Below are 13,018 nucleotides of genomic sequence, written 5' to 3'. Positions count from 1 at the left end.
GGGAAAGAGGAAAATAATTACTTAAACTTAGGGTCACATGTAAATAAAAGAAATAACAAATCAAAAACATGATACAGAATGAAGTCTCATTCAAAATAAGAACATGCAAGCAACATTTACACTTTCTGATTTCAAAGCGTCAAAATATATACAAAAAGATCCTCCTCAATCTATTCGTAAGTCCTAACAACTCAAATACAGCCCTGCTTAATTTCATTTTGCCATCACCCTTCTGTCCCACATCTGTCTGATGTTGCTTCTAAAAAGCATAAGCTCTTCTCAAAGAAGAGCCATCAGGAAAAATCCTCAGAAACAACTTTATGTAACCAAATAAATTCTTAAAAATTAATACAGCCACTGCAGTTCTAGAAAAAGCCTATTTTGAAGTAAAACTATTCAGCATGCACCATGTTTTGCACTGTTTCATGACAACTGAGACATGCTGTCTACATAACTTGCTGCAGGAATACCACTTCATACTTTTCAAAATACATTACAGCTATTGGTTTATTGGGGGGGGGAGGGAGGGGGCAGTACGGACACAACCAAAAAGCAGCCAACACAAAAATATTTACAAGCCTTTTTGTTAGACCCTCTTAATCTCTTCTGCACTGCCAGAAGCATAGCACTTGAATAGCTATTTCTGTTCAAAGCTATATTTGTTGTGGAACTACTGCAAACTCCTGAATCATGTAAATAGAGGCAAGAGCCAAAAAAAATGTTTCACTGGACTTGAAATTCACATCTGCCTTAGTTACTAGGGAAAAAAAAAAAAAAAGCAGGCGCTTAGTTTATAACCAGTAAATCCTGCAAAGACTACAGTTAATCATGAATTCTCGCAACAGGGTTTTGTTTAAGCTGGTTTATTTAGCATTCGTGACCTTGGCAAAGTACCTGCGGGAGCACCCACCATTACTGTGGAACAGCAATTCACACCTTCTGTTATTTTAGGCTACAGCAGACGACTAGACAGTGCTACATTACTCAACCAGGTTTATAAACTTGCAGCAAAGTCACCTGGAAATGATGTACAGTTCCAGACTTGCTGGAGCCCAGCAGCCGACAGTATGGCTGTCCCTAAAAAGCCGTACTATAACAACTCTCAGCCTGGATTTGCTAGCAGCTGCACGTTTCTGCAAAACAAATGCTTGGCAAACATGCTGCTGGGAGCAAAATGACCCTCCCGTTTCTTTAGCTTCTCAGTTGAGAAAGGTTAGCACTAGAAACCATCTCCTCACCTCGACCTACCACTTTGGATGCAAACTTCACCTTCTCTTCACTCGCCTTCTGCTATTCCTCCTGATCCTCCTCCAGCAGGAAGAATCCCCAACGTTCCTAGTATGCTGGAAACTATGAAAAGCCCCAAAACACCAACAAAAACCCATGCAGGTGCTTGATCCCAATTTCCCACAGATTTCAAAGAGCTACTACTGCAGGCAGGGACAAATTCTACCAAGTGGTATTTGGCACTGAACTGTAGAAGAGGTACTACAGGTATGAGGACACGCAGCATATTTTTGGATGAGAATGGGACATCATAGGTGGATTAAGGAAAAACAAAGAATGTTTCCCTCATTATCCACAGAAAAAGTCTGGATTAAATCGTAGTAGCCTGTTTTTGCCATACAACCATTGGCTGAATTCAGAAATTTAGTAGCTGCCTGATATTGAGTTGCCAATATGTGTCTAATACACTGAAAATATTTTTCCCATCCCTTTTGAGAGGCTGCTGCATCTGCAATGGGTTTTCCAAGTACTCAGGAGGAAAAAAAAAAAAAAAAAAATTATCTATTTTTAGCAATCTCCAGAACAAACAAGATGATTTGTTATTCTTGTTTTGTTTTTTAAAGCAGGTAATAAAATGTCTTGTCCATTTATATGTGCATTATCTACCACTTACTGTAGTTTAAGATTGCACAAATCAGTCAGAAAGAAATCAAAAGATACTTTATCTTAAAAGTGTGAACCTTATATATCGTTAAACTTCTGTGTCCCTTCTCTTCACAGAGCTATAACCTGGCTATACAATTCCTAATCTTAATAGAAGAACATATATTTGGTTTTGTCTAGAATTGACATCATAGACTACTTAAAATTGTATTAAAGCCAGTATTAACCTCTACATGCTCCCGGGTACAGAAAATGAGCATTACTTGTCAGAATGCCAATGTTATTCAATTAACACAGTCAAAGTGTTTGCAGTCCTATTCACAAGTTATCAAAAAAAAAAAACCCAACAAAAAACCACCGCAACACAAAAAACACAAGCCCCGTGCCTGGACTAGGGAAAGCCATCTTCTGCAGGATTTCTTCTTATTTTGCTAGCTCCTAGACATCTCCCTTTATACACTAGATGGAGCTTTGTCCCCTGCTTCCCCAGCCTGCTGGCTGGCACTGCACCGCGTTAGGGATAAAAAAGGGTAAAGAGGCGAAGGGTGAAACGCCGACCTCACTCCGGATAAACAGAGTGCACACAACTGCTTCAGGAATGGCATGGTACCAAGCGGGCATCTGGGCTCTCACCGTACCCTCCCTGGTCCTGTTCGCCTCCCGCCCCCAATTAATCTCTCATTCGAGCACTGTTTTGTCATTTTCAAAGAATCAAAGATTTCAACAACTCCAAATCCCAAATCATGTTGCAACTTCTACCAGCCCTTACTATGGCCATGAGGCACTGCCTTGAGTTCACACCACACTAAAATTACCTTGATTTTTCTCCCCTTCAAGAGGGACAGCACTTAAGCTTATTACCAGATTACACACCTGAATTGCTCGCTGGCTTTCCTGCATCCCTCTTTATATTCCCACTTATTTTCTTTCACCATAAGCTCTTCAATCTCCTCTCTAGTAACTTGAAACATCTGTACCTCATGCCTCTGCTAAGAGGCTCCAGGCTTGGATCCGTTGACACTTCTGGGAAACAACTCATTGATCAGAGGAAAATTCCCCTTGACTTGTATCTGCTGGATTTGGTCTGTATTGTTTCAGAACACAGTTCAGGAGAAACAGCTCATCCTTCTGGTGAGCTGCCACAACTCCATTAGGATCTTTCAAAGCACAACAGGATATGGTCCATCATCAGTATTTTTATAACGAAATTAAACTCAATGGGACAGAGAGGAGCCCAGGGGAACGAGTCACTCCTAATGTCACAAGTGGCCAGCACTGCAACACAAGTGTAAAAAGCAGCAGCCTCAGGCTGTATCAGATAAGGTAATACCAGAGAGGATAGAGAAGCACTAGTGTCAGTAGTACAAGAGATCTGTGTAAGACCTTGTGGGCAAGGGCTCCTGCCTGGGCACCTCTGCTCAAGAACACGGAGCTGAAATTGAAGTGACAAGAGAAACAAGAGCCCACTTTACAGAGGGAAGCTAAAGAAAAGTTTGGCATTTTAATCTCTCAAAATGGAGGTTGACAGGGATGAGTGTTGCTGTCTATAAATACAGCAGATAAACAAACACCCAGGAGAGAACAACGCTGGCATTTCACCAAGTGATATAAACCAGCTATGAACAAGATTAGTTTGGTACCAACAGTCTCATTCTGAGAAATCCAGTCCCAAAACAGTTTCCAACTGGAGGACTGGCGAAGGAACAACTCGCCTCTATTCAGATAAAGACTCGTTGCCTAATCAAAGTAGGTCATTGTGGAACAAAGCAGCCAGCAACGAATTACAGGCCACAGAAGATGCCCTCCAGCCAAAGGCTCCAACGGGACAGATGCAGGACAAAGCAAACTCTTCGGCAGAGCATACAGATCTGAAGTAGCACTAGAATATAGTACTGCACAAAACAGGAGCTGTTGCCTTCGCATACATCAGCATGGCCAAACGCAATCCTTCTGGACGGTGAGCACGCTAGCTTGAACAGGCTTCTCAGCAGGTCCCACCAAAACAAAGATGCTTCTCTAAAGCTACCAGCCCGTCCAGACCCTAATGAAACATTCCTCATATCATCTGGCACGCTGGGTCGGCTGGAAAGCGAGTGTCAGAAGTCACTGTACTGCAGTTTCTTGGAAGTCCTCTCTCCCCCACCTTCGAGGACACCATTGCCCGTTATCCTCTCCTTTGTTAGCCCAGCTGAGTGAGCCAGAGTTCAGAAGTGTTGAACTGAAGCAGTAAATAACACCTAAAAAACGCAACCTCTCCTTTCTAACTAATTTAGAAATACCTTGAGTGCCTATGTCACCACTTTGCAAGTAAGTGACTACAGTTTAACTGACTCCACCTTTTGTGTCTGGCCGCTACACTATTCCCCAGATTCCTGCACTGAACCATGCAGAGACCAGAGGGGTCCAGTGCCTCCTTAATTTGGGGCAGCCACACGTTCAAATGGAATAAATCAATGGGTAAGACTAATTTCAAGTACTAACATTAGGAAAAGGTCTGAAAATAGGCTCCAAATAAAGGTCATTTTTGTAATGCAAAAGTTCCTCCAAGTCAGTATTTCTTAAATAGGCAAAAACTCCCATCAAGCAGTGCAAATAACTGACATAATAGCGCAAAAAGAAAGCTAGAGTTAGAAAACTGTGGGAGCAGGTGATGAAAAGGAGAAGCTGTTATTCATTCACACCAGAACGATCAGCCTCCGTCCCTATTTTCTTTCCATTGACCACACCACGTTATTCAGTTTAACTGGCCCACAGAGTCAGCATCAAGAAGTTTTACCTAAATCAAATGTTCAAGTTTTGAGCAAAAGTATTTGCTTCTTCATTCAGTTGAGGAACAAAATAAAAATAGGAAAATAAATAAGAGGCACACCTACCATACTTTCTTCTCCTAGAAGGCCTCCCCTGGTTTCCAGGCAATGCCTTCCTGACCAGCCCCAGGGTACCTCTAACAGTCCACACTGGACAGCCAAAACTGGTCAGTCAATTTAATTATTTTTTTCAGGTCAACATGTTTATAACATGAATATAACTTACAGCAGACTTTGATAGAGGAAGAAAACTCGCAGTCCCTTCCAGGCAGTTTGCTTTGCAAGAACTAAGCCAATTTACCTTCAAGAGTCTTAACACCACACATTCATTTGCCCACCACTTTCTGCCATCCTGGAAAGCTGGAGCTCTCATGCTTTAAACTACCAGGCCATATGGGCTAACCTATACAAGCTCACCTGCCCTTCCTCTCCCAATCAAAAACTGATAACCCACAGATTAGTGGTCCCCCCCAACACAAACATGAAAACAAGAAATACCTACTACGAAAAGAGACAACTTGAAGTAGACAGAAGGCACACAGAGAAAGAGATTTAATCCAGAGCAGATTTAAGAGGGACACCATTCAAAGACAAGACAGCAGCTGAAGGGTCCAACAGCCACACATCACCTGACAAAGATGCCATCACCCGTCATGACTTTCAACACAAGGATTTTGAGCAGCGCCTCTTAGGGGACTTACGTGGGGACACACAGCCTGGGCAGTAAAGACAGGACTTGAAACCACATCTCTAAATCCCAATATCATCCATCCTCTGCAGCCAACAGCCATGTGTCTTTCATTAGCCTACCCAGCATTGACAAGCAACACAAGACACAACTGAAGGTGAACCTGCCAGGCTCTTGCAACACCTACTCACAAGTTTAGCAGAGAACCACCCTTTCAGTCCATTACACCAGCGTAAAAAACCCAAACCCTTTGCATCACGTTACTGTTCAACATCGTGGACTTGCCATCCAAAATTTCCACTGAAGTTCAAAAGTGGAGCAGAGTGAAAACACCTTCACTGGCCATGTTATTTCCAGCCTGGGAAAAAGAGAACTTCGGCCTCTGGTGCCCTTTTAATGCAGTCTAATTTATTCTGAAAAATGTAATAATTAAGTACACAAAACCAAAAGTATGCAACCTGAAAAACATCCTCCTGTCTGGCAGAGCAAGCACTTTCTAAAGACACTTACGTTAGCTCATGCTGCTAAAAGTGTTTTTTAAAAATAACTGGGGGAAAGCAGAGACAATCTACAAAATACACAACGTTAAGCTGCAAATGTTACATAGAAAAATAATAAAGCAGATCAAATGCATTAGGTAATATGTTCTAATTATTAAGTCCATATACAAGTTGTTTGAAACTGAAGTCTTTAATATTTCAATGCTTACATACAAGTTTTTAAAAATCCAACAAGTGTTTAGTACTACTAAGAAGCCAGCAATTAAATCTTTCCAGAATGGGATTCAAAAATTCCCTGAAACAAGAGCAAAAAAAGCCCTAGGCAAAAAAAAAAAAAAAAAAAAAAAAAAATCAAATTTCACCACCCATCCCACAACACGCCTCCGCAAAACCGGCACCAGGTAAATTGGGGATTGCAAAATCAGCCAGAACAATGCAGTTCCCAGGCCAAAGAGGTTTGGTTTTCAAACAGGTCCAAGACCTTGGTACCTTAGTGGCCTGGAAAAGGATTGCAGATGAAACATTAGCAAGTGCCAGCAAGGGAGGCACCTTGATACCCGTGGTCTTACAAGCAATAAAACCGTGTTACTGTTACTACTTCAGGTAAGTTGTATCCTTCCTTGTTTAAGGAAAGCCTCAATATACTGCCATAAAAAAGGTTATTAAAGGGCTACTGCAATTCCAGCGAATGCAGAAGATGGTAGTCTGAGAGGGTGAAAAGCCCTCTCCATGCCCACGTGGAAGTAACAGACTGAAGTTGGTAGGAATGGTCCGATTCACCTCTAGAAGACCACAGCGCTTCCAACACAGCCTAAGGAAAATAAGCTGAGAGTAGTGTCCTCAAAACGAAACCAAGCCACAAAAATCTCCAAACCACTCACTAAACCATGGCAACTCCTAACGTATTACTGTAAGGACAGATTACTACAGGGATAACTCATGGATAAGACCCATTTTCCAACAGCGTTCTCCTGTGCTGATGCTCTCCCCCCTGAAGAAAAAGGTACACCCTAAACCTTGGGGTAACCGGTACATAGAGACCACGCTCCAGAAAACCTGAAGAAGTCAGTTTGGTTTGAAATTGGCCAGTTATGTTCTAGATTTAGCTGCAGCAGCTTAAAAACCTGGTTTCTAACTGATTTATCGTTTTCTCACTGCATTATTCAACAGCGGCATCATTTTATCAACTGTCCAAGTACCACCCTCCAAGAAGCAATAGCCAAGAGCTTTTCTGTAATAATGTTTTCCATCACAACTAGAGCAGCAAAACAAAAATTGATCTTGGCAGAAAATTGCTAAGGTTTTCTATACCGAAGTCCATCTTTATAATTTTTCATTTGAGATTAAATGCTATGTAATTCTTTGGAATGAATAAATCAAATATAGCAAATAAAGCAAATACAAGGTGGGACCCACCCTGCATGCATTTTTGTATTGGTTAACATTTCACATGCGTAAAAATTTAAACAGTGAACTTCAAGCCAGAATTGCCAAATCATATACTACCCTCACTCCAATTAAAAAGATGAATATAACTATTTCCAATGTGGTTGGGAACCTACAGAAGCACGGAAAGAAGACAAGGAAATTTAAAAAAAAAAAGTACCTACAGAAAATAGATTTAAAACTGCATTTCTGCATAGCAATAAAACAACATGCTGCTTGGAAACATCCTTCCATTCCTATGTAACATAATGGTGGTATGAATTACTGCCAAAGTAAACTGCAAAAATTTGTTTGCCACGGAGGAAAACCAAGCAAACTGAAGTTCTGTGCGCAGAATCCCGTTTCAAGAGTGTGAAGGTTTCTTTGTTCCCTTTAGTGCCAGGTCATTTCAAACTTTTATGTCTACATATTTTATTGAGCTTGCAAAACCTTTATTAAAAAAAAATATGGAAGATTACAAATTAAAAACACCCACTCCTACAAATCAAAAGAGCCCCGCTAAACGTCCTGTGTAAATATATCACCAAGTGCAACATTTTTCCTATTCTATCAGTCTACTCCCAAAAGCTTGGCATTTGGAAGCAAAATATTATTTCACGTAGCAAAGAGAGAAGGTATGCTTTTTGAGAAAATGTTTGTATAAAATCCAGGAAAAAGATATATTTAATAATTTTATTAAAAGTGAAACACAAATTACCTAATCTGTACTCTTAAATGGGAGTTTCTGACCATTAACAATCGCAAATACAGATAAGACCTTTTATTCAACTATCATGCTAAATTTCAAGTTTCTGTAAGCAGCCCGATAAAGCAGCCCAATTATTCCTCCCTTGCCTATCTGTTTTCTAAAAACCAGAGACACTATCATTTCAGACACTAGAAGAATACTTGGAACTTTCTACACGGTGGCTCAGCCGCCCCACCAGATCTCTATGCAGAAACACGAGTTCTCCTTCTCCATCCTTGCTTTCCATTTAGGTCTTCTGCGTTTCCATGGTTTTAAGTCCCTATCTTCAGTCCACAGACATCTAAGCAAACAGCAATTTCTGAAAGTTACTTCAGAAAGTTTGTTACTTACTCAAGATATTTCTCACAGTACTTGTCCTAGTAGCCTCAGGATTTAAACTCAAATTGCAAGGTCAGACTCTTAACTGCTACAGGATTGGGGAGAAAAAGAGGCTAGTTTTAATGAGATTATTAGACAGCAAACTTTCACTAAGCATTTAATTACAACATTAAATTCAAGCATACATTCAGTGCATCATAGCCAAATTTAGCTGGGACATGGTCCCAAACCCAAGGAAATCAATAGGAGTATTTCATCCTTACTTCCCATGGACCAATGGTCTTTTGGCACAGACAGTATTTGACCACAGCATTTTCAGCTGAAAACTCGTCTGCTCTTACTGCATCTGAGGAAACTGCACCGGAACGGTAATCGCAAGGCAGCGCCGACCCCACCGCATACAGCATCAGTTCTGCAGTCCACGGTGTTTGCAACAGAGCGAACCATGAACCAGCTGGCTGAACATTAAAGCACACACAAAGGTCTTGTGCATGCTTGTTAGACTGTTTCATAGAAGAAAAAGAAACAAGCGAGGAAATATTTACCACCCTGCGTGGGTTTGGGTTTTTTGTTGTTGGAAGTCAGATAATGTCTTAATTTAATTCCTACCTGGGCCAGGAGGGGAAGGGGCAGGAAAAAAAAAAAAAAATAATCCTGCAACACTGCTTGTTCTCCAACTCCTGCAAGCCAGCTGCAGGAGCTGATGTGCAAACGCAACCCCGTGCTGGCACCAGAAGTGACAATTGCTCTGTACAACTCTGCTGCAGCTTAGAGAAAAAAAAAAAGGACCGAGAACTTACCCAGGGGATTCATTCTTTCTCTTTTCGATCCAGCAAGGCAAGAGCTCACCGGGAACTGTGCTCCTGATGGCCACAAAACCAAGACTAGACAGAAAGGTCTTAGTAAGCACCGGCTTCCAGAAACTGCACTTCCACTCCTACCATCCACCTCCTAACCCCGCTGCTGCATTTGTGGCTGCCTTTGTTAGAATACTTCTGCAAATGAAAACAGATGAGTAACTATTGCTGCTTTAGCAAACTCCCAAGCCCATGGTCACTAATAATAGCTTTGTTCCTTTTATTACTAAACAAAACCCAAAAAAAAGTTTAAATGCTTGTATAAAATGCACATTGCTGAATGTTTTCTTTCATTGATCCAGTGCCGTTTCCCATACGAGCTTAGGCCCAGGTCTCTCGAACAATTTATGTGGATCAACACAATGCGGAGCAATCTCAGGGTTGTTGAAGGGGTATCCCTTGCAAAAAAATAAAAACAATCAGGTTTTGTGCTCCTTCACTTTAGCTATTAAGAGTTCAATTAAAAAAAAAAAATCTGAACAGAGACGTTCCCACTTTTTGCACAAACTTAAACCCAAATGCAGATCTGAGCTCTCTGGTATGCGACATCCCGGACCTTACGAATTCAGAAAGGCAAAGGTGCTTTGGCAGGCTGAGCCCCCGGCTCCCCACCAGCACACCGGCACGCCGCCACCAGCTCCGACTCCGCTCCAGGAGCAAACAGGCGGGACGGGAGGGAAAGGGCAGAGTGCGGGGAAGAGAAAGTGGAGAAGGGCAACACGAGAGGAAGAAAATGGAGAGGGTATGAAGCCATTGCTGTGAAATGACAGTGGGAGAATGATGACAAGAAAGCCTTCCCTTGGACAAACACCAAACTGGTTCACCTCTGGTAAGGGGGAAAAAAAAACAAACAAACACCCCCCCACCACCACCACCCCCCAAAAAAAAAACCAACCACAAAAAATACTTTTGTTAAAAAAATTCTGATTTTTCTCCTTAGAATCAAATCAATTACAGGAACTCCTAAAAGCAGCAAAAATAACTGCTTTGCAGATCACCCCTTTTTATCAGAAAGTTTGCCATGCTTCTACCTGACGGAGCCTTACGCTACACACCCCCTTCGGCACAGGATCTGCCATAACCTCCTACTCCTCCCACCGCCCAGGCTCGCACCCGTGGCCGAGCAGAGGCTGTGCCTCTCAGCTTCCCTGGCCTGGCGTGCAGGTTTTCACGCTGATCTTGGATCGAACTGTAGCACCGCCAAGCCCAGGGCCTCCGTTAGCCTGCACGATGTTCCTAGGAAACAAGTCAGAGCCGCTGGGCTTTGGCCACCCATGCTGGAACATAAGGGGGAAAAAAAAAAAAAAAAAAAAGATATATTGCATGTTTAAAAGTCAGGCCACAGCGTTTTCATACTGTTAACAACCTGAGGCTTCCAGTGCTTTTCAACTTATTAATTTATATTATTGGGTTGATTGTTGCTGAATACTCCCAAGCACTGCATGGCGAGTGTTTTTTTTCCACAGGAAGTAACCAAGCCAGAAGCAGCGCAAGCATCCTCTTGTTCTTGTGCGAGCCTTTTTTTTTTTTTCTTTTTTTTTAAGCTTATTTGAACAATGGCACCATGAAACAGCTTACAATAATGACTGTTACAAAATAGGAAGCTGAATTATTAGGCAAGCTTTGTCTGCGTAACTCAATCAGCCTAGGGAGGATATGACAGGCACGACAAAGACAAAGGACTGGACTCGGTGACCCCAGGCATCTCTTTCAGGACTCTGTTTCTGCAGCTGAGTTACTTAGGAGTTGAAGTTTGCTTTTGCTCATTTATGAGATGCACCATTCCGATAACTGTGACAGCAAAGCACACGCGCTTCCCAAAAAAAGCGGATCACCAAGCATGCATGCAGAAAGCAAACACTTTGGAGAGGCTGTAATGAGAACTTTACCTGAAAGTAAGTTTCAAAATGGAAAAGCAAAGTTTTATATTTAATCTTTTTCGTGTACAGCAGGACAGGTAAATCGTGAGTTAGTCTTTAAGCAAATAGCCAAACACAGCTTTTGCAAACCAACAAAAAATAACTGTTGAAAGTGGTCTTTAAGTAGCACCAACACTATTGTGGTTGCAAGGTTCAAAGGCACAGAATTTCTACAAGCCTGCTGAGAGCATCACTGGGACCAGCTCTGGGGTGATATACTTTGGACTAGGTGACCAGTAACCAAAGGCAGACACCCGCCACCCAGTCATCACAATAACCCTACTGAAACTATGAAAATCAGGTCTAAGTGCTCGTCTGAGCAATACTTCTGTAGATAACAGCAACACAAGTGACCCAGCAACAGCAATACAGGAACCTGTAAGTGAATCATTAACGAGCAATGATTTCTCCATTACTCACTGTGGATATAGGAGTTACTGCAGGTTAAGATTTGTTTCTAAAAAAGGGAACAGCCAACAACATGAGTACTAACACATTCATCAAAGCTCAACACAACGTAGAAAGGAAAGAGGAAAGCACGGCTATCGGTCAGTCTTTGTGCAAGTTCATCGAGGAAGGCTCCATGGAGCAGGGCAGCAGCGCTGGGAACAGCATCGCACACCATCTCCTTCCACAGGGGTCGTGTTCAGGGGCTCGGGTCAACTGCTTGTTGATTTTTGCACTGCACCAAGAAATTATTAACTCATTCTACAAAAGCTTATAGATCTGTCAGACTAGCGATACAGATCAATAGCCAACAACACAAATGTCAACAGTTTGACCTCTAGGCAAGGGTTCCCATACCCTTACACCCACATTCTACAGTAAATACTCCTAGTACATTTTCTCCAAGCATTTGCTGTCTATGCTACTGAAAATAAGCAATAGGAGAACGGAGCTGACATTCTCAGCCAATCTTCAGGCAAGATTAGCAAGCAATTGAAGCTGTTGTATGAGGAATTTTAAGTGCTCTACGACTTCATGCCAAACAAGAGCTAGTCAAGCACTGGAATTTATTTTTTACAATTCTGTTCTACATAGAAACAGAAGACAAATTTAAAGAAAAGATTTTTGAAGCAAGGATTCAACTGATTACCAAAACATCTATTATAGCTTAAATACTAATATATGCTGAAAGAAATTCTGCATCCAAAAAGGACGTGCAAAGCATTCCGATTGCTTCCTACCAAAAATGTCAATGTTGATGTATTCCTACAAAACATTTCCATTTCACCAAACTGGGGGGGGTTAATCATTTTTTATTGTTTTGTTGGTGAAACATAATTAACGGTTATGTTAATTGCACCCCAGCTGATTCAGGTGCAGCACAGCCAAGGAACACTTTTAAAGCCCAGAACCAAATCTCAGCCCCAAAAGCAAACAAGTCCTTTGCCACCGATCACTTACAACCAGATCCACCAGGACAAGTAGAAGACAACATGGCTTTTGTCCCAAGAGTTGATCATTTAGTCCCAGCTACACCTCTTCATTAAGCTGCCAGGAAAACTAGACAAAATAACAGAGAAAGCCATGCGTTTCATGAGGCTAAGAATTACAAGAGGAGAAGCTTGTTTTTAAGTACAACAGGAAATAAAGTAGACTTTGTAAACTGTCAGCTACAGCAACAATTGCACAGCTTGCACGGGTTTGATAATATGGGTTGAAATTGATTATTTTCATAAACACATCAACTGGAGCAGAAAAACACATCACAATGAACAAAGCAAGTAAAAAGTTAAATAAGGCAACGGAGGCCTGAGCTACAGTTTCAGACTGATCTGCTGTTCGTATGAAGAACGCTCTATTTGAAGATTAGGGGTGAGAAATAAGAACTCATTAGCTCTT

The 13,018-nt window shown here is 41.6% G+C and overlaps 1 protein-coding gene across 4 annotated transcripts in view; it reads right to left on the bottom strand.

The window, feature by feature from the left end:
* Positions 1 to 9,257, bottom strand: part of MITF (microphthalmia-associated transcription factor) — a 70,219-nt gene extending 60,962 nt beyond the window's left edge. For 2 of the 4 annotated variants that reach the window (XM_009329816.1, XM_009329817.1), the window contains exon 1: positions 9,198 to 9,256. The gene's annotated coding sequence lies outside the window, so the exon portion shown is untranslated. Of the gene's footprint in view, positions 1 to 9,197 lie in introns of all 4 variants that reach the window. The other 2 variants (XM_009329815.1, XM_009329818.1) reach the window with 2 other exon arrangements.
* Positions 9,258 to 13,018: the final 3,761 nt, after the last annotated feature.

Source organism: Pygoscelis adeliae, unplaced genomic scaffold (genome assembly GCF_000699105.1).
Source record: "Pygoscelis adeliae isolate BGI_AS28 unplaced genomic scaffold, ASM69910v1 Scaffold67, whole genome shotgun sequence".
Taxonomy (NCBI): domain Eukaryota; kingdom Metazoa; phylum Chordata; class Aves; order Sphenisciformes; family Spheniscidae; genus Pygoscelis; species Pygoscelis adeliae.
Note: the sequence above shows the minus strand (reverse complement) of the source record. Positions and strands in the feature narration are given on the sequence as shown.